The following is a 22,097-nucleotide window of genomic DNA, read 5'->3' on the forward strand; positions in this document are numbered from 1 at the left end:
TCTTGTGCCTAGGATGAAGGTGACAATACTGAAGAATATTAAAAAGCTTAAGTATATTCAGTTCCTGCAACTTCAGGGATATATATATATATATATCTGAATCACTTTGCTATACATCTGAATCTAATACAACATTGTAAATCAACTATATTTCAGTAAAAAAATAAAATTTAAATGCCATTTGCAGCAACATGGATGCAAGTAGAGGTTATCATACTAAGTAAGATAAGTCAGAAAGAGACAAATACTATATAATATCACTTATATGTGGAATCTAAATCATAATACAAATCTAAAATATGAACCTATCTGTAAAACAGAAACAGGCTCAGAGACATAGAGAACAAACTGGTGGTTGCCAAGGGGAGGTGGTTGGGAAAGAATAGAGTGGGAGTTTGGAATTAGCAGATGTAAGTTATTACATACAGGATAGATAAATTACAAGGTCCTACTGTATAGCACAGGGAACTATATTCAATATCCTGTGATAAGTCATAATGGAAAAGAATATGTAAAAAAAGAATAGGGGTGTGTGTGTGTATATATATACCTGAGTCACTTCGCTCTACAGTGGAAATTAACATAGCATTGTAAATGACTATGCTTCAATTAAATATTTTTAAAATTTTAATAAAGAAGTAAAACCCCATGTAAAATTTACCTTTACTTCAAAATGTGATTTAAGAGAAATATTCTAGATACTTAGCAGTTAAAGTATTTAACATTTGCTAACAAGTCTTTCAGTAAAATGAACAGTGATGGGGAATGACTCATGTTTCTCTCTTCAAGTCTTTGTGTATCCACAGCCGGTGTTCTAGACTGAATGGTATACCCCCTACACCCAAATTCCTATGTAGATGCCCTAACATCAATATATGTCTCTGAATGTGACAGTATTTGGAGATGGGGCCTTTAAAAAAATAAGTTAAAGCTAGGCCCTAAGTCCTAACTCAGTATGGCTGGTATCCTTATAAGCAGAGACGTCTAGGGTGGCCGAACCAGGGACAGAAGCTGGCGGGGTTCCTGCAGATGACTGGGAGGAAGGGGTCTGTTCCAGACCTCTCTCTTTTCCTTGTAGATAGATAAGCCTTCTTTCTGGTTCTCTATAGGTCATCTTCTCTCTTTGTGGGTCTGTGTGTTTAAATTTCCCCCTTTTTATAAGGACACCAGTTGTATTGAATCAGTGCCCATAATAATGACCTCATTTTAACTGGATTCCCTTTGTAAAGACTCTGCCTCCAAATCGGGTCATGTTCTGAGGTAAGGGCTGCAATGTGAACCTTGAGAGACACAGTTCAACTCATAACAGGCCACTGCACAGAGGATGGTGACTAGAGTCTTGTGTTTTTCCCTCAGTTAATTTATAAGCGGTACTTTCTCTGGAGGACAGTGGCATGAAAAGAGTCAGAAAGCCCTGGGTTAAAATTCAGACTTGCCCACTTACTCAGCTGTGAGTTCTCAACCAAGTTCCTGCATCAGTTGTGTTTTCCTTGCAACAAATATTTATATAAAGATCTTAACAAGTGCCAAGTATTGTTCTAAGTACTTTAAAGATATTACCTTATTTAATCCTTGTTGTAACTCCAGGAAATTGGTACAATTGGTATTCTTGTTTTCTCAAGGGAGACCATTAAGTAACTTGCTCAAAATCACACAGCTAGTAACTAAGTGGAATTTGAATCCACCTGATTATTCTCAGGGTTAATGTATTTAACCCACCCTGCTGTGCTGCTGTGGATTTCTGGACTCTGTACAATAATACCTACTTGACAACAGTTGTGAGAATTCAGCAAATGTTAGTTTTCTGTTCTTTTATTTCATCAATTCATATAGAGATAGATATAGTTACATACATATAAAATATATATATCTTATGGCCATCTTATATAACAGATACATTAGTAAATATACATATATTTAGAGGATTAGGTAACATGTAAATATGTAAGTAAATATATATTTAGAGGATAAAGTGACAAATAAACTGGCTGAAGTATTGGCGAAAACTCACTGCAGTTGGAATCATAAATTGAGAGAACAAGTGTAAACAATGATGTGGCGAGAAACAGACCAAAAGGAACAGGCTTTTTTTGGACTTTTGCCTAACCCTTTGACTAAGTTTCCCTAGTTTGACCTTTGTATTTTGGAAAGATTCAGAACCATTGTTGAACTAGTCATTCAGAGTTTGGGGTTTTGTTTTTACCCTAGTATCTGTGGTTTGTTGGTTATATAACTTTGAGTTGATCCTGGTTTCTCCTTAATAGAAACGTCTCTTGTATCGAGGATAAGGGCTTCCCAGGTGGCTCAGTGGTTTAAAAAAAAAAAAAAAAATCCACCTACCAATACAGGAGATGAAGGTTTGATCCCTGGGCCCGGAAGATCCTCTGGAGAAGGGAATGGCAACCCACTTGAGTATTCTCCCCTGGGCAGTCCCACAGACAGAGGAGCCTGGCGGACTGTAGTCCGTGGGGTTGCAGAGAGTCAGACATGACTTAGCGACTAAACAAGTCCTTTAACGTTATTCTCCTTTTCCTCAGTTCCATATCAAGTTTCACTGGGAAACTGACCCCATCTGATCCCCGACAGAAGAGGACATTGTCTAGCAGCTGGCACTCTGAGAACTGGTGCAAATTGCTGTGTCTGATAGTTTATCTTGAACTAGGGTATTTACAGCTAGCCACAGAGCCTCAATTTAACAAAATTGCAACACTTAGTATTTAAAAGAGGCTTGCACTTAAAGGAAGAACATAGAGAGTTTTCTTTTCCATCACCCATGTTCTTTTGGTAAAAGAGTTTCCAGTGTCATTGGTCATTGTCATTTCAAATTTAAGAGCATTCCTTTCCTTTTCTGTGTATGGATCAATGTGATTTGATCCTTATTCAGTTATTTCTAGAGCTCTCTGATCAAGACACGGGGGAGATGAATATGCATGAGAAAGGGTTGAGATGTCCTTACCATGTCTTATTCTGAAGACTGTAGACCAGATTCAGCAAGTGAGGTGAGCGCAGGGGATTTTAGGAGTGGTGACAATTGATAACTGGACATCAGGAACCTTCCTGAAAGTGGTGGTGTAGTTGCTGAACTGGGGACAAGAAGTCATATTTGAGAAGCCACGATGTTTTGGGAGAGCTTCTCATGAAACAGCAGGAGAAGAGTGTGGTCCAGAGCATGGATGTGAGGAAAGGTAAAGGTCAGTGTCCATATGAGATGAAATACAGCGAACTGAAGGATGGAGGGAGAGAAAGGGATGGCAAATAGACATTATCCTGGGTTAGAGAGGACCTTAAATGTTACTTTCTCTAAGATGACGATTATTCTTTAGAGAAGATATTGAACCAAGGAGCAAAATGACCTAAGCTTTACTTGAAGTCAGGTAATCTGACCTCAAAAAATTAGGCTGCATGGAATGTTCAAGAGGATTGGGAACTTCCCTGGTGATCCAGGGAATGTCCAGGATGATCCCTGGAACCTCCCTTCGTCTTCCAGTGCAGGAGGTACAAGTTCAGTCTTTGGTTGGGGAACTAAGATCCCACATGCCTCTCAGCCAAAAACCAAAACATAAAACAGAAGCAATATTGAAACAAATTCAATAAAGACTTTAAAAATGTTCATGTTAAAAAGAAATTAAAAGTTCAAGAGGATGAAAGTGAGATGAAAGTGTTGCAATGCTTGGGCAAGAAATTGCAGGGACCTTGTATGGAGAGGTGACCATAGGACTGGGAATGAGATCTCTGCAAGGAAAGATCAACAGCCTGGACTAATAATCAGATGTAAGGGGCGGAGGTGAGCCAGAATAAAGATAGCGCTCCTGAATGTGTATTGGTAGATGTTCTCCATGGCGTTACTTAGCATCACCAAAGAAATTAAGATCTTGCCCAAATCAAGTTGCAACTCTCTGTGGTGTTTTCTTCTGTATTTATACATTTCTCAAAAACCTCTAATTGGCTAATATACACTGTGACTCTCCTTAAAGTCTCCTTAAAGATGGCCTTGTCCCAGTCCCTAAACTTATTTGTCCACAGAAGCATCTTTTTAAAAAATGAATTTCTAAAAGTTCCTGCATTTTCTGAAACATTTTGGGGACGTGTTTTACTATGCTTGAAATATATCCCAAAATAATGATGTTTCCAAAAATGCAGACCTTTTTAGAAATTCTTTTTTCATTTTCCTAATAAATAGGCCTGTGTTCCATCCCTGGTTCAGGAAGATCCCCTGGAGCAGGGAACAGCAACCTACTCCAGTATTGTTGCCTGGAGAATTCCATGGACAGAGGAGCGTGGCAGGCTACAGTCCATGGGGTTGCAAAGAGTCAGACATGACTGAGCGACTAACATACATATTACTATGTTTGGAGAATGATGACGTGATTAATAAAAACTTGGAAATTGAAGTGAGAATTTGATTGGATTAAAAGAATAACATTGACATAGGTGCTAAATTTGAGATTTCAGAGCCCATGCAAGTTGGAAACATCTAGAAGCGTGCATATTTCCTGGAACTTCAGCTAAAAGGAGCGGTTTGGGTAGAAAGATGAATTTGGAGTTATCATCTAGAGATGATCATTGAATCCACCAAGGTGAGATCAGTTCAGAAGAGAAAACTTGCTGGGATATCTGTGAGATAGAAGAGAAAGAGATGGCAACAGAGACCAAGAAAGGGTCGGTCAGAAGGAGAACTGGAATCTTACTCTTTCAGGAAATGAGGGTGGGACTTTCAAGATTTGGAAGATAAGTTACTGACCTTGGAAGGAACAGTTTGAATAGAATGTGATAAGAGATGGAAGCCCTGTTTAGGAGATCTTGGAGCGACTTAAAAAGAAAGCATGATGGCAAAGTACATTTTGTTCCTTGTATAGAGAAAGTTATCAATGAAATAAATATTGAATGTAAGTTGTAGGAAAAGTAGGACTCATACTTTTCTTAAGATGAAGTAGAAGAAAAGAGGGATCAGTGGGGGATAGGGAAATATTTGCTTTACCGCTAAATTCCAGTGTCAGTAGTCCTTAAATTTTGGCCTGCATCAGAATCTCTAAACGTCTTGTTAAAACACAGACTGCTCCAGGAGTTCCTTGGCAGTCCAAAGGTTGAGACTTTGCTTCCAGTGTAGTGGGTGTAGGTTCAGTCCCTAGTTGGGAGCTAAAATCCCACTTGCTTTGTGGCCAAAAAAAAAAAAAAACACATAAAGCAGAAACAATGCTGTAACAAATTCACTAAAGACTTAAAAGTGTGGTCCATGTTAAAAAAAGTGTTTAACAAAATACAGACCACTCCACCCTAGCCTAGAGTTTTGGGTTCAGTAGATCTGGGAACCCATTGACGTATCAGAACCCACTGACATATCCAGCAAGTTCCCATGTGCTCCTGATGCTGTCAATCTGGGGACCTCAATCTGAGAGCCTCTGCTCTAGAGAAGGAAGAATGCAGAACCCAGGTTGCAGATCGAAGGTGAGCCTTGAAAGAGAAAAGACACTTGTTTGTGAGAAAATGACCAGAAGTGAAAGAAGAAACAGTGGATAAAGGCACATAAAATTTTGAAACAGGGATAGAACAGTGATGGCAGTTTCTGGAATTGAAGAATACGAAGTAGAAGCCAGCAAGTTGTGACCGGGGATACTGAAGTTTTGACGGTTGTCTTGACACAAGTTTTAATTTTCGTCTCAGGTTCAAAGGATTCGTTAACAGAAGAAACCACTTGTTATGCACAAATAAACAATTTAAATACTTAATAGAGAATTATCTAACTTACTTTTGATATACAATCATTAAAAGAAAAGAGAAATAGAAGCATTAGTGGAGAGTAACAGCACATACATCACTGAACTGGGCCAACTAACATCCAGATTCAAACAGTGCTGGGAAGTCCCAGTTGGGAAAAGATCCTGGACAGTGCAACTATCTGACGGGCTAGACGTTAAACTGCAGTTTTGGGGGTTCCTGCTTATAATCCTAATCTGCAAACTGATATCATCGTCAGTTTGTGAGCAAAACTGCAGCTCTAGTTTCACTTTAACCTTTTTACAATGCTGTTTGTTTTATCTTGTGAGTCATAGGATTTTTGTTAAACCCCAAGCATGGTTGGCCAGACCTCCATGGGCTCAAGAATTCCAAGACCCACTCTCTCTCTTATCTATAGTGCCACTCAGCTTACTGGTAACAACTGGTACACTGGCGAGCAGACACATCATAAGGGCAGTGTCCAGGCAGGTCAGAAGCAAGGTCAGAGGCCTGCTCTGCCTTCTTGTCTCTGAAGCCTTAACAAGAGTTTCTCCATTTTAATTTCCCGAACAACAGTGAAGATGGACAGATAGGGGCTTTCCTGGAAGTCCAATGATTAGGACTTCGCCTTCCAATGCAGGGGATGGAGATTCAACCCCTGGTTGGGGAGCTAGGATCCCACATGCCTTGTGATCAAAAAATCTAAACAAGGGGGGGAAAAGGAATATTGTAACAAATTCAATAGAGACCTTAAAAATAGACCACTTCAAAAAGGAAAAGAACAAAAAAGGACAAGACAGAAGAAAATGCTCTGAATCCAGTGCTGAAACCACCAAGGAAGGAAGATTCTTTGTAGGGGAGGGAAATTCTCATTCCTTCTACTCTCCTAGGTTCTCCCACTTGGGCCCATTTAAATGTTAGGTTGACAAAAGGCAAAATCACAAAAGAAAAACAGTTGATTAACACGGGCAGCACACATCACACGGGAGAAACCTCAGTGAAGAGTGACTTCAAGGGATGGTTAGAACTCGGGCTTCAATAGCATCTTAAGAAAAGAACAGTGCTCGCTTTGGCAGCATATATACTAAAATTGGAATGATACAGAGAAGATTAGCATGGCCCCTGCGAAAGGATGACACGGAAATTCGTGAAGCGTTCCATATTTTTAAGACCAAGATCATAAATTTTGATGATGAAAGCACAATAGTAATAAATTTTCATATACCATTTTTAAAAAAAGAAAAGAACAATAGATGTTCAGAGAAAGGACAAGACAGAAGGAAAGGAGTTTGAGTTTCTAGGATGAGTTCATTCTCAAGTTGTGGGAAGGTGAACAAATGGGGGAAAACAATGAAGTAAGATTTTTTTTTCCCCATTTATTTTTTATTAGTTGGAGGCTAATTACTTTACAATATTGTAGTGGTTTTTGTCATACATTGACATGAATCAGCCATGGATTTACATGTATTCCCCATCCCAATCCCCCCTCCCACCTCCCTCTCTACCCGATCCCTCTGGGTCTTCCCAGTGCACCAGGCCCGAGCACTTGTCTTTTAAAAAAAAGAAAAGAACAATAGATGTTCAGAGAAAGGACAAGACAGAAGGAAAGGAGTTTGAGTTTCTAGGATGAGTTCATTTGCAAGTTGTGGGAAGGTGAATAGATGGGGGAAAACAGTGAAGTAAGGTTTTTGGGAGAAGTCCTTTTGGCACCAACTTTCCATCATCTTCTTGGCCATAAAGCCTCCCTAGAAGTGACTTATGACAGTCCCTATTTTTCAAAGTTTCTACCTTTAATCACTTAAAGGAAGCTACAAGTATGTTTCTGCATCTCTTGATTCTCATATGCTTCCAGCTCTAAAAGAGTCCTTAAGCCAGTGTGGCATATTTGGGGTGGCGTATTCTGGCCTCTACAATGGCCATGTGCGAAAAGGATGTCTCTTATATTAGATAGGCCATGACTGTGGGGTCCTGTGGTCTAGGAATTGTATCAGGGGCAGCAAAGACCATCTGAGCTCATTTTTATTTTATTTTATTATTGGAATACAATTGCTTTGTAATGTTGTGTTACTTTTCTGCTGTGCAACAAGGTGAATTAGCCATATGTGTGTGTGTGTATATATATACACCCTCTCTCTTAGACCTCCCTCCTACCCACCGCCTCGTCCCACCCCTCTGGGTCATCACAGAGCATCCCTGAGCTGCCTGTGCTATGCAGTAGCTTCCCACTGTCTGTCTGTTTCACACATGTGCTGTGCTGAGCTTAGTCGCTCAGTCATGTCTGATTCTTAGGATCCCGTGAACTGTAGCCCGCCAGGCTCCTCTGTCCATGGGGGTTCTCCAGGCAAGAATCCTGGAGTGGGTTGCCATGCCCTCCTCCAGGGATTTCACACGTGGCAGTGTATATATGTCAGTCCTCCTCTTCTAATTCATCCCACTCTCCCCTTACCCCCTTCTGTGTCCACCAAGTTCATTTAGCTAAAAAGAGTAAGAGAACACACATCCTCTATTACAGAAAGTCATGAGGGAATTGATGTAATCAAGCTGAGTTAGTGTTCCAGCTAAGGCAGAGTCAGAGGGGATCTAAGGAGACTAGCAAGCCCTTCCCCAGCACTTGGCATGTACCGACTCCTTTCATCCTCACGGGGACCCTGTGACGTTGGTACTGTTACCCCATTTTACAGTTAAAGAAATGAGGTCATGAGAAAGGAAGGAGTTTGCCAAGTTCACACAACTAGTAAATGATGAAGCCGGGAAAGGAATCCAGGCACAGTCTCTGGGGAGCTTGACAGGCTCTCACCAAGCTGACCTGGCCTTTTGATTTCCCATCACCCCTCTGCCAGGTCCCTTCCCCAGGACCAATGCCCAGTGAGGAGACTGTCCTCCCGGGGACTGGCCTTGGAGTGCATCCTAGGGGCTATGCTCCATCTTACTGGATTATCCCAGAGCCGCAGTTCCTTGAACACGACTGAAGTACATAAGCTGTCAGAGTAGAAGAGAGGCCCCTTGCAGGGTTGCACTCTGGCAGGCTTTGCAGCAGGAGGCAGGATGAGACAGAATGGCTCAGAGTACAGACTCAGAGCCCTCAAAAGACCCCTTCGCACCAGAATAGAAGGGCAGGGTGGGGGCACTAGGCACAAAGCATTTCATCCTCTCAGTGACCTCATTTCTCTTCGGTATAAAAGCATTTGTTGTTTTCTCTGTCTGTCCCTGGGTCTATGTCCTTCTCAAGTTATGTCTGTAAACTCCAGAACTAGACTGTTAACACACAACTCCAGCAATCCTAAGGAATGATGGATTTACAACAAATGCATGTGCTACGTTTCTCTTTATATCTCTTCTTTAAAAGATAAAAGTCCAGGGACTTCCCTGGTGGCCCAGAGGCTAAGACTCCACACTCCCAGTGCAGGGGGGCCTGGGTTCAATCCCTGGTCAAGGAACTAGATCCTTTGTGTCGCAACTGAAGAAAAAAAAGAAGAGTCCTCACCCTGCAGCTAAGACCCAGTGCAGCCAAATAAATAAAAATAAGTCTTTTAATTAATTTCAGAAAGTTCAGCGATACTGAATCAGGAGGTTTGAATGAAGAAAATGCTCTACCTACCCTGGGCCAGCAACATGTTCAACGGGACTGAGAGCATCCTTTCACCATCTCCCTTCTCTCGTTTTTTTTGTTGTTGTTGTTGCTGGATTTCCTTTAATATTTATTTATTTAGCTGCATCTGGTCTTAGTTGCAGCACATGGGATCTTGGTTGCATCATGCAGGATCTTTCATTGCGGTTCACAGATTCTCTGGTTGTACAAGCTCAGTGGCTGTGGCACAGACTTAGTTGCCCTGCAGCATGTGGAATCTTAGTTCCCTGACCAGGGATCGAACCCACATCCCCTGCACTGCAAGGCAGATTCTTTTTTTTTTTTTTTTTTGAAAAAAAAAAAAGTAAGAACTTTATTTGCTTCATTGTTCTATCAGTTTAGTTTGTGCTGATTTAATTGCCAAGATGCTGTGATTATAGGTATATATGCACGCATACATTAATACAGTGTACTTGAGGTTGCCGATTGGGTACATACAAGTGGTTAAACACATGTGTGGGTTCACACCTCTGTGGACACTGCTGTGTCCCTCTGTGCAAGGCAGATTCTTAACCACTGGACCACCAGGGAAATCCCCACATGTTGGATTTTTTTTTGATACATTTTACCTCCTCACCTTAAAACCAGTGCTTTTCGTGATTATTGGGAAAGAATACATGGAGATTGTGATGAGTCACGCGATGAGGTAGCTCACCCAGGGTTGCAGCAGGAGATAGAGTGTGGGTGGCAAGGGAACCCCAAGATCTAGGTGCTCCTCCTTACTTCCTGTCATGAGAGCATTTCAGCATAAGCAGGAGGGAGCCAAATAGCACAAGGATGACCCTTACCTGCTACTTTTTAGCATTTGTATAAATTCAGGTCACCAGGGTAAAAAAAGTGGTCCAAACTCACATCTGGCTTTACCACCACTTCCCATTACCACTCCCTCCACATAAACATCTTTTTTTCACCGATGCTCCTATTCTAGCCCCTATATCTTTGTCTCTTTGGGCTCCTGTAACAGTACTGACTCATTGGAAAAGACCCTGATGCTGGGAAGGATTGAAGGCAGAAGGAGAAGGGAATGACAGAGGATGAGATGGTTGGATGGCATCACCGACTCAATGGACATGAGTTTGAGTAGACTCCGGGAGTTGGCGATGGACAGGGAGGCCTGGTGTGCTGCAGTCCATGGGGTCGAAAAGAGTCGAACACGACTGAGCAACTTAACTGAACTGAACAGTACCATAGAGGTGTCCCTGGGTGGCTCAGTGGTAAGGAATCTGCCTGCCAATGCATGAGGTGTGGGTTCAATCCTTGGGTCGGGAAGATTCCCTGGAGAAAGAAATGGCAACCTGCTCCATTATTCTTGCCTGGGAAGTCCTGCGGACAGAGGAGCCTAGCAGGCTACAGTCCATGGGGTCACACAGAGTCGGACACAGGTTAGTGACTTAACAGCAGCAACAACAGAATACCGTAGTCCAGGTGGCTTATAAACAACAGACATTTTTCTCACAGTTCTGGAGAAAAATCAATGGCTCAGCCCGAATTCTACCAGGACTTTTCACTGCTCAAAGATAGCTCCCACCATGGTTTCCAAGGCTTCCATTGGCCTGATTACCGAATATCCAGTCGTCTCACTTCCCCACACACCTTCCCCATGAGTGGTCTCCCTTCGCTGCCTCCACAGTCTGTTCCCCAAACTCTGTCCCTCAGGCTTGGAATCTCTTCCTCTGCATCACACAGCTGACTCTCACATCCTCCACTCTGATGATTAGATGAGTCAGATATACTATCATCCATATCTTACAGGTGAGGAAACAGGAACAGAGCGGTGAAGTAACTTGCCCAAAGTCACAGCCAGTGAGTGTTAGAGTCAGCAGTCAAAGAAGATGGTGTGATGCCAGAGTCCATGGTCTTAGCCATTACGTTGTATTTCTGCTCTAATGCTGTGTCTTCTTCTGTAAAGCAGGCCTGTTAAATGTGCCATATCTCACAGGTCATGTGAGACTCCTGGCACGCAGTAAGGTAAATGTTAGCTACTCTTAGTGGTGGTAGTAATTGCCAACATTTTATTCTCTACCTTTGCCTTTGGTCCAACGAAGGTCCAACCAAGACCTTAGGTCTTGGGCCCAAAATACTTGAGCTGAGGAAGATCTCCAAGGTCCTCTGCAGTGGAATACATTGCAGTATTCTGTACTGTATTTCATCTCCGTCACTGTCCTCCCACTCTGTTTGTTTCCTACGCAGAACTGTAACAAAATAGCTTATAGATCTTGTCATGAGTGTTTTTCTGTTTCTTGTCTGTCTTGGTAGGATGTGAGTGCCAGGAGGCCAGTGTTCTAAAGTGACTTGTTTGTCACTGTTGTTCCAGGGCTGAGCCCAGTCAAGAAAGGGACTGTCTTCATAGTCTTCACTGTCTTCATAGTCTCCCTTCTCTTGAAGTAAACAAGATTGAGGGGATGGTCTAGTAGGCGATGATAATACCGCACAATGGTGGGATGATGTGAGAAGGATTCTACATCCTAGGAATATCCTGGAGAAATAGTACCACAGACTTAGGAATGAGAGGAAGTTTCTGAGAGGAAATGTTTTCTAGAAGTTTCAAAGATCTAAAACTAGATTAAATAACTAGATTGGAGGTTATAGTATTACCATTTAATTTCTCATCATCTTTACATCAAAATCATGTTTTTCAACCTTTTTTTTTTATTATTACCCCCTTAAGGAGAAATGTTTTCTAGACAGTATTTTCCTAACCACCGTCTCCTCTTCCCAATGTTCATATCACAAATATACTGGGTATCTGTTTAGGTATTCTGTGTAGACCTATGCTTTTTACATAAAAAGAGTAACCTTTGTCATCTCCTAAGAGCAAATTCTTACCCACTTGGGGATGGGAATGAAATTTCTCCCATTGAAAATGCATGTATTAAGCCATTTAATATAGATTAGAAGTCCAAGTTTTAATGAAAAATGCAGTTAATATGTCTTTGTAGTACTTGCTCTTTAAATGTCAAATGGACTGGGTACTGTGTTTTTTTTAAGTTTTTCTTTTTCCAATTGGAGAAAAAAGTGATGAAAATTTTTTAAATGTGATATATGTGCTCATTGAGTGAAAAGTCACCATTAAAATCATAGCAAGAGTTTATGTAATAATATCCACCGATATATGGTCGAGAGCATTAAAGACTGCAACAGAGGAACTTGTATTTTTAGGGGAAAATGTGACAGACAAATGCACAGTAATCATTACACAGTTTGGAAAGGAACATGTGGGGGCTGGTTGATTCTGAGTCCTTGGTGATATATTGGGAAGATGATTTAGGTGGTGTCTAAGAAATGATTTAGAAATGGTAATTAAATGATTAGGTAAATGAGTGCTGCTTAGATTACCTGGGAGAATTGTGGGTAGGAGAGCTGTGTGTGGAAAGTTCATGGAGTTTAGAAAACATGTCCAGAAAAAGAGTGAGTAGTCTGGCTTACACCTTACGTTGCTGTGGTTGGAAGTGAATTCTGTTTGCAACAGTTCTGTCCATTAAGACAGGTAAATACCAGGTGGCTATTCCTTGGGGAGTAAAGAGTGTATAGAAATGATGTGGAAAAAGCTGGGGGAGGAGTTTTTATCATGGAAGTTAGCCCAAGGGCAAATTATATCTCACTCAACACTTTCCACTAGCTTATCTATCAGGAATTTTAAGAAGGTTAATGCATTAAGGTTGGTTAGATGGTTTAACCGTGTTTATATTCCAGCTGTTACTTTGGAGAAGTACATTTGGATTTTGCTTCAATATCATAATAAGAAAGGCATATCCCCTAAAAGTGGCAGGCTTCTTATTCTGTCCTTTTTGCAGGATTTCTTTTCATTAGCCAAGTGGAATGGAGATTTCCTGATGTGCAGTGAAATGAGGCATGACTTGGCCTGATGGTCCATGAAGGATGCTCAGCAAGGGTGACATTTAGTTCCTTTAAAGTTGATGTTCCTATTTATACCAAGGAGTGTTTTTGCAGTTAAACAAGAGACAAGATATTTCCAAGTTTTACATATGTATACATCCTTAGCTTGTTTTTACCTTTATCTTTTATGGAAGTATAGTTGTGTTATTTATTATTGAAGTAACGTGTTCATTTCTGCTGTACAGCAGAGTGACTCAGTTATACATATGTATATATTCTTTTTTATATTCTTTTCCATTATGGTTTATCCCAGGATATTGAATATAATTCCCTGTGCTATCCAGTAGAGCCTTGTTCACCCATTCTGTATATAATAGTTTGCATCTGCTAACCCCAGACTTCCGATCCATCCCTACCCTCACTTCCCCACCTCCTTGGCAACCACATGTCTGTTCTCTATGTCTGTGAATGTTTCTGTTTCAGAGATAGGTTCATTTGTGCCATATTTTAGATTCCACATATAAGTGATACCATATGGTATGTGATTTCTCCTTCTGACTTACTTCACTTAGTATGATAATCTCTAGTTGCATCCATGTTGCTGCAAATGGCATTATTTTGTCCTTTTTCGTGGCTGAGTAGTATTCTGTTGTATATATGTACCACATCTCCTTTATTCATTTACCTGTTGATGGGTATTTAGGTTGCTTCCATGTCTTGGCTGCTATGAATAGTGCTGCTATGAACATAAGGGTGCATGTATGTTTTTGAATTATTTTATCTGGATATATGCCCAGTAGTGAGATTGCTGGATCATATGGTAATTCTGTTTTTAGTTTTCTGAGGAGCCTTCATACAGTTCTCCATAGTGTGGCTGCACCAACTTACATTCCCATCCACAGTGTAAGAGGGTTCCTATATCCTTGACTTTTATTCCATATCCCACTTCATCAGCCACCTTCTTGCCAGTTCTTCCTCATCTATTTAGTGCCATCTTCACTCTTCTCTGTCCATGGGATTCTCCAGGCAAGAATACTGGAGTGGGTTGCCATTTCCTTCTCCAGGGGATCTTACCAACCCAGGGATCGAACATAGGTCTCCTGCATTGCAGGCAGGTTCTTTACAGTTTGAGCTACCCAGGGAGCCATTTTCTTGATGGATTAATGTAAATCATCCCTTGGATGATGCATCACCCTTAAGGAACTTGCTGCCAATCTGTAGTATTGCCTGCAGACTGCTAAACTCATTAAGTGGCTGACCCATGTCACTCTATACTGAAGCTTTTCTTTTTCATTATTCTTTCCAAATGTAAACTCTTAAGATCTAATCTGTTTCTTTTTCTTAACATCTGTCCCCTTTAGCTGCCTCTCCACAACTCCCCTTTCACAGGCTTACAGCCTTCCTACTGTTTTCTTCTAGTGCCCCAACCTCTGCCTTCTATTACTAGGCATAGTCTGTGTACAGATCTGGGCTTAAATATATAATAAATCCTGTCATACTAACTTCAAAACAAGGTGAACACCCCTTACTCTGAGTCCTAGCAGGGCTTGAATTTGTGGTTGTCACCCTATTTTAGGTGACCAAAGGAGGCTTTGGTATTGTATAAAGTTACCTCTTGAGTTCATTTAAGATTTAGCTTGTTTTTACACAGCCAGTGTTCCAGTCCTTGAGATGGCTTACCACTGTCTGCGTGGACACACTAGACACATGTCATCTTGACTGCACCAAATAAATGGATGTTATGTGAATTTCATTTGTTACTTGAGCACTTAACTAGCAAATGAGAAACTATATTGGGTGACAATTGTTTGGATGAGCATATAGACAGTTTGTCCCTTAGGAAAATGTTCCCCTTGCTTGCACATTAACAGATTATTAACATGATAACTCACCTCTAAGGAGTTTTTTTTTTGGGGGTGGTGGGCGGGCGAGGTAGTGGGGAGGGGGCGAGATTCCCTGGTTGTCCAGTAGTTAGGGCTTCATGCTTCCACTGCAGGGGGCACAAATTCGATCCCTGGTTAGGGAACTAAGATCCCACAAGTTATGTGGCATGGCCCCAAAAAAGAAGTTTCTTTTTTTCATTTTTGTATAATGTTGGAGGGGGTGCAGTTTTTTATTGTGGTAAAATATACAAATATGTATAACAAAATTAATGTTTTTAGCTATTTTAAGTATACTGTTCAGTGTCATTGAAAGTATTCACATGGTTATACAGCCATCACCACCATCCATCTCCAGAACTTTCTCATGTTCTCCAGCTAAAACCCTGTACCCAGTAAACGCTGACTCTCCACACTCCTCCCCTCCTCCCCCCAACAATCACCATTCTCTTTTCTGTTTCTATAAATTTGACTGTTCTAGGTACCTCATGTAAGTGGAATCATACAGTGTTTACTCTTTTGTGACCAGCACATTTCACTTAGCATAATGTCTTCAAGACTCATCCATGTTGGATCACGTGTCAGAAATTTTCTTTTCTTTTTTTCTTTTGGCAAAGTCACAAAGCATGCGGAATCTCAGTTTCCAACCAGGGCTTGAACCCACACCCCCCAACAGTGGAAGCACGGAGTCTTAACCACTGGACCACCAATGAAGTCATCCCTTCCTTTCTAAAGCTGAATAATATCCCACTGTGTGTATCCACCACATCTTGTTTATCCTTTCATCTGTCAGCGGGCAGTTGGGTTACTTCTGTATATTTTTAGGCTATTGTAAATAATGCTGCTATGGACATAGATGTACAATATACTTCCAGGAACTTTTAAAGGAAACACTATTAATTATATTCAGAAAACTTAGTCTATTACCTTATACTATATGACATAAATTGACTTCCTCCTACACAATGTAATACTTCATTTTAAACTGCTGCTAGGTAATAGTACTTTTTAATTTAAATTTAAATATGTACCAGCTTCCCTTGGTAGAATAATGTTCTTTTTCATTAGCTTCTTTATAGAGTAAAAGAAGATTAGGGGGAAATGTTTAGAGAACTAAAAATAAAAATCAGCTTATTTTTAGTTGATTAGATTGTTCTCAACATGGCTAATTGGTTTAGATAATCACCATTCTTAGACTACAAATGCATTTCACTTAAGTCAGCAAACTATTTTTGAAATATTTTAATGATGCCAAAGGGAACCATTTTACCAATTCTGTAACTTTCTTGCCTTTTACAAAATATTCCCTTTAAATGTATATAAGCATTTGAAGCTGTGCAAACGTTTAAGTTTAAAAAGTCCGTTAAAGTGTTCAGTTGCAAGCAAATTCATATCCTCCTAGACAGTAGCAATTCAAGATAAAATATTGAGCTCCTATGGGGAAAATATATTTAATAAATACTGTGTCAGTCTAGAAAACATGTGAAAACTTTATCCTGATTCACTTTCATGTTCCACAATTGATTGACATGTAGTGAATTTCGCCTGGTATTGATTCCAGTGTATAAACTCCACAAAGATGGGAGTCTTGTCTATTTTGTTTATTGTATACAGATGACACTTATTAGATATTGGATACAAACAAATGATTTATCCCAACAGTGTCATTTGGAAGCTCTTCAGTAGACTTCTTTTGTTCCTTAAAGTTAATAAACAGAATTTTAAGAAATGTCCTATACAAGACCAAAAATGATAAAGGACATAAGTAATAATACCTATAAAATCGAGATTTTTATTTTTTATTGTCATCCTAACTTTGATCACCAACTAATTCACAGTCTACTCGTGCTAGTAGGAAGCAAGTGAAGAAGGCGAACTTCTACTAAGCTCTTTAAAATATTTTGCTCTTAATAATAGTTACTCAGCATTGAGGACTGATTCTCTTTATGAATTTTTATGACTTTTTAAAAAAAAAACTATAGTTCTTGGCTTTTGTGAAAAAACCAAAGAAAAAAAGAGGGCTAATTGCCCTGAAATTTACAACTGCGCCTGTGAATATGAAAATGTCACATACATTGATAGCATTAGGAACTTGAGATGAATTTTCATTTGCCCCTCCCAGCTAACTAACCCTAACCCTAACCACAATCCCCCAACCTAACTGATGGGCTATTCCATCTGCAGAAATGTCACCGTCCTCTGGAACAGTATCTTAGAGGGAAAAGGTGGCCCAGATCATCCACCCAGACGTGTTTTTTCCTGGACTCTGACTATTTTACTTGGAGGAGGGTGGCCCCAGCTGACAGATCACCTCAGTGAAACACCAAATCCTTCAGATTTTGAAGGGCCACGCAGTGATGCTGCCAGTCAGGAGCCAAAAACTCTTCACCTGGGCAGTGTTTCATGACGTAATCAATGCCGAAATTCACCAACATAGCCAATAATCTTTTCTCCAACTTAATTTTGTTATCCATTTATTCCTAATTTAAAATATCCAGGAACTTCCCTGGCAGTCCAGCGGTTAAGACTTCACCCTCCAGTGCAGAAGGGTGTGGATTCAGACCCTGGTCAGGGAGCTAAGATCCCACATGCCTCGTGGCCAAAAAACCAAAACATAAAACAGAAGCAGCGTTGTAATGAATTTAATAGAGACTTAAAAAATTGATGTCCCTGGCCGGGAGAAAATAAGTTAGATTAATTTTTTAATATCCATAATATTCTAGACAGTGTGCATGATAAAACTGGGCAGTTCTTACTTTCCAGCATTTTGTAAAAGCAGAATACTAAGAGGTTCAGGGGTTCTTTTAAGAAAATCACATTTTATCATGTCTGTGTGTGTGTGTGTGTGTGTGTGTGTTTACAGCAGCTTCCCACTAACTATTTGTTTTACACATGGTAGTGTATATATGTCACTGCTACTGTCTTAGTTCATCCCACTGGAGTCTTATGTTAATCATGTTTTACTTCTCTGTTTGTGGCTCTCGAAATATTAACATAAAGCAGATTGGGAAGAACTGGAGATCTTCTTCTAGCCTAATGGATTGGACTCTGCTTCCACATTTTCAGTCTTCATCTCAGTGATGACTTCTCAGAGGTTGGGTAGAAATTAGTTCTGATAGAAGGCTTTCCCATCTTCATTGCTCTACAGGATTTATGCAGTCACAGCTCTGCTATTTAAGTAGGACTTTTTTTTAAATACCTGTAGGAATATTTCAAATTATTCATCTTTTTTTCCCTGTGGGAGTTCTGATGTACACTTGTGTGGGGTTGAGTTGTATGGAGGTTGAGCCATCATTTGGGGTAAAATTCTGTTTTTGGCAGAGGGCCATGTGTTGAAACCCTCTCCTGAGATGGGATCCCTGTGGCTGTTGTTTCTCAATCCAGTGTCCGCTCTTCAGTGACCCTCATTTCTGCAAACCACAGTCCTCAGGGCGGTAGTGATGGTGCACCCATGTCTTCTGACCTTTGTCCAGAATGATTTTGTGTCTATGGACATATTCCTTCCTGGATTGACTCCTTTTTAATTTTACTTGTTGTTTGAGATCACTTCCCCTGTCTAGTTCCCTTTGAATTCAGTGTCCATGTTTTTCCCCCTTGATTCTATTTAAATAAATTTAGATCTTCAGACTGTATGTCCTTTGTTTTCAGTGTCTTGATAAAGGTCTCTATCTGGGGGCCATTATACTTCTGGCCACCTGATGCGAACAGCCAACTCATTGGAAAAGACCCTGATGCTAGGAAGTATTGAAGGCAGAAGGAGAAGAGGGTGACAGAGGATGAAATGGTTGGATGGCATCACAGATTCATTGGACATGAACTTGGGAAAACTTCAGGAGATGGTGAGGGACAAGGAAGCCTGGCGTGCTGCAGTCCATGGGGTCACAGAGTCAGACATGACTTGGCGACTGAACAACATACATCTACCAAAGCCTGGAACTCCTCAGATGGTATGGGTGGAGAAAAACCAATGACCTCAAGCTATCCAGTGTCACCCCAGGAGGGAGTTTAGACATAGCTGTCTCAGAGTGCTGAAATCTTCCTGGAGCTCTGAACTTAAGGCTCAGTTTTGTTTTCTTTTCTTTTTTCCATCTGGGATGTTTACTTATTCCAGAGATACCCTCCATCCTCATGGTCCAGAACTCATCCAGTTCTGGGAAATTAATACTCCATCTTGGCCATTTCTCTCTAGCAGAGACCAGTAGTGTGAGATTCCCAGCTCCCCTTGATGGCAAGTTTTTCCAGAGCTTGCAGGATGTCTGAGGATCCTGGGACAGAAGAGTCACAATGGAAAACTATGAGGACATATGAAAGCAGAAATAGTTCTCTTTGCTACCCATAAGACAGCAAATAAGAGGTTTTTTTGTTTTTTTTGGCAGTGCTGGGTCTTTGTTGCTTTGCAGGTGTCAGGAGCCACTCTCTAGTTGCAGTGCACAGATTTCTCATCGTGTTCACTTCTCTTGTGTAGCACAGGCCTCAGCAGTTGCGACACATGGGCTCAGTAGTTGCGGCTCCGGGCTCTAGAGCACAGGCTCAGTTGCTCCATGCAATGTGCTGTCTCCTGGACTGGGGATCGAACCCATGTCTCCTGCTTTGGCAGGAGGGTTCTTTACCCCTGAGCCACCAGGGAGGCCCCACAAGCTATATATTAATTTAAGCAAGATAGTTCATTTTCGTTTAATTTGAGACAATTTCCACCCCCCCCCCCCAGTCTTCTTATCCTCCTTCACTTTTAGTTATTTCTTGAGTACTTTTCACTGATTCAGTTCATCACCCCTCACTGCAGACCCCACTGAGAAAACACAAGTTTGCAGATGATGCGACCATCATCCTGCCACCACCAGTCATCTGTATCCATGTTTTCTTTTTCCCTTCATGTGAGAATAAAAGAGGCATGTCTCCTGCTGTGGGAATCCTCTTGTTTAGTTTCTCCCCTTCCAAGAACTTCCTGCCTCCCGGTCATCATCTCTTTCCTACAGCATCCAGTCTTTCCTCTCTACTGGACCATTCATATATGGATAGTATGGAGGTGTCCATCCTAAAAGCCCCCAAACCCTGCATTGCATGTCCAGCTATAGGTTCATATCTCTATCCTACTTCCCAGCAGACTTTCTCAAAGTCTGCACGGATCATTTGCACTTAACCTCTCCCCTCCTCACCCCTCACTGGTCCAGATTTTACCCCTCAGAATCACAGCAACCCCAACAAATGGCTCCAAGCCCAGTCAACAATCTCTGTATTGTCAAAGAAGTCATAAACTTTCTGCTAACTTTCTCAGGCTGTCAGCAGCATTCCACATGGTTGATCACCCTCCAACTTGAAATGTCTGCTCTTGGCTTCTGTGACACCATGTTTTTTTGGCCATCCCTTGACAGTTTTTTTGGTGGGTGGGGGAGTTAGGGTGGGCTCCTCACTCTCTTCTGAGCCTCCCAGAGTTGGAATTCTACAGCACCCAGAACTTGGCTCTTTCTTTTCACTCCGCTCTGAATTCCAGTTGATGTTTCCAACTTTCTCTATAGCTTCTCCACTTACATGTCCACACAGACATCAAAGTCAACTTGATTGCCTACCGCTATGGCCTAATATATTCCTTTCTCAGATTCTCCATCTCAGGAATGGTTTCAGCCACCAATAAGTCCTCTTATTTCCACCTCCAAAATGTACCACTGCCACACAAATCCAAACCACTGTCATCTCTCGTCTGGGTTCTGTCCTACTCTTGCTCCTTTCCAGCTTGTTAAAGAAGTAAAATTCTTTACTTTTTTATGTTTTATTATTTTATTTTTTTAAATTATTTACTTAACCACTGGTGGTCCAGTGGTTAAGACTTAGGTTTCTAAGGCAAGGGATAAAGGTTCTATCCTTGGTCGAGGAGTTAAGATCCCACTTGCCTTGTGGGCCAAAAAAAGAAAAAAAAAATTTTTTTAAACAGAAGCAATATTGTAACAAATTCAATAAAGACTTTAAAAATGATCCATGGTCAATGGTCTCTTTTAAAAAGATCCAAAAAAATCTTAAAAAAAAGAAAAATTAGAGAAAATTGGCAAAATCTGTATTTCAGCAGGGACACTGAAATAGGAGAGGAAGTTGTTGTTCAGTCGCTCAGTCGTGTCCTACTCTTTGTGACCCCATGGACTGCAGCACACCAGGCTTCCCTGTTCTTCACCATCTCCTGAAGCTTGCTCAAACTCATGTCCATTGAGTTGGTGATGCCATCCAACCGTCTCATCCTCTGTCATCCCCAGGAATACATTAAATATGTATATGTTTATGTATATTTAACAGGTAGGACAGTCACACTACAGTAAGCCAGTGGGAAAGAACTAAGAGGAGGCAGCCTAAGGTTCGGTGCTAAGAAAGAAAATGGGGAAATTCTGAAGGTTTTGACTAGATGACTTGATTCTTGAACCCGCTGAACTGTGGATAAGCTGATGGATATTCTTGAGGCCATTGGATATAGACAAGTAAAACCAAGCTTTCAGGGCTGAATGTTTAGATATAAGCATCAACACTATAGATTATACCTGAAGCCACGGACGTGGATGAAATCCCCTGGGGAAAATGTATAGATGAGAAAATAACCGTGTCAGTCCTGCTCTGAGCCTCTGGTTGACTCCTTGTATCTCCCCTCTGTCTCTTCCTTCAGATCTAAATCTGCATGTCTCCTCTCTTTCCAGCTGCCCGGCCCCTTCATTTACCCCTGGCTGTCTCCTCCCCAGGATACATGCAAAATGAAACACCATGTCCCCTGTACCTTTTCAGGCTTGTTATTCACAAAGATAAGCACATAGGTCCCCTTTCTTTATAAGGGTTTTGCTGCTGAACATTTTGGCACTCAACAATCTTCAATTATCTAGACCTAGAGGAGAGTGACAACACTTGACAAACAAATACAGTTACACCTCCTGTCCTGGGGGATGACTTATCTGACATTCCAGTTTTGGTGCACAAAGCCAAGAATCTCAAAGTAGCACACAAAACCTTTTGGCCGTCAGAGTGATTGTAACATCTAGGCACTAAAAGTGGGATTTGTTTTCATC

General features: G+C 41.0%; 1 protein-coding gene and 1 non-coding gene across 8 annotated transcripts in view; both read left to right on the plus strand.

Moving 5' to 3' along the window:
* The window catches only part of CACNB2 (calcium voltage-gated channel auxiliary subunit beta 2), a 410,486-nt gene that overhangs the window by 311,562 nt on the left and 76,827 nt on the right, over positions 1-22,097 (plus strand). The window lies entirely within an intron of this gene.
* Positions 6,776-6,882, plus strand: LOC122448993. Its single transcript, XR_006271814.1, has one exon. It is a non-coding gene; the product is annotated as a U6 spliceosomal RNA (small nuclear RNA).

This window comes from Cervus canadensis, chromosome 10, assembly GCF_019320065.1.
Source record: "Cervus canadensis isolate Bull #8, Minnesota chromosome 10, ASM1932006v1, whole genome shotgun sequence".
Lineage (NCBI taxonomy): Eukaryota > Metazoa > Chordata > Mammalia > Artiodactyla > Cervidae > Cervus > Cervus canadensis.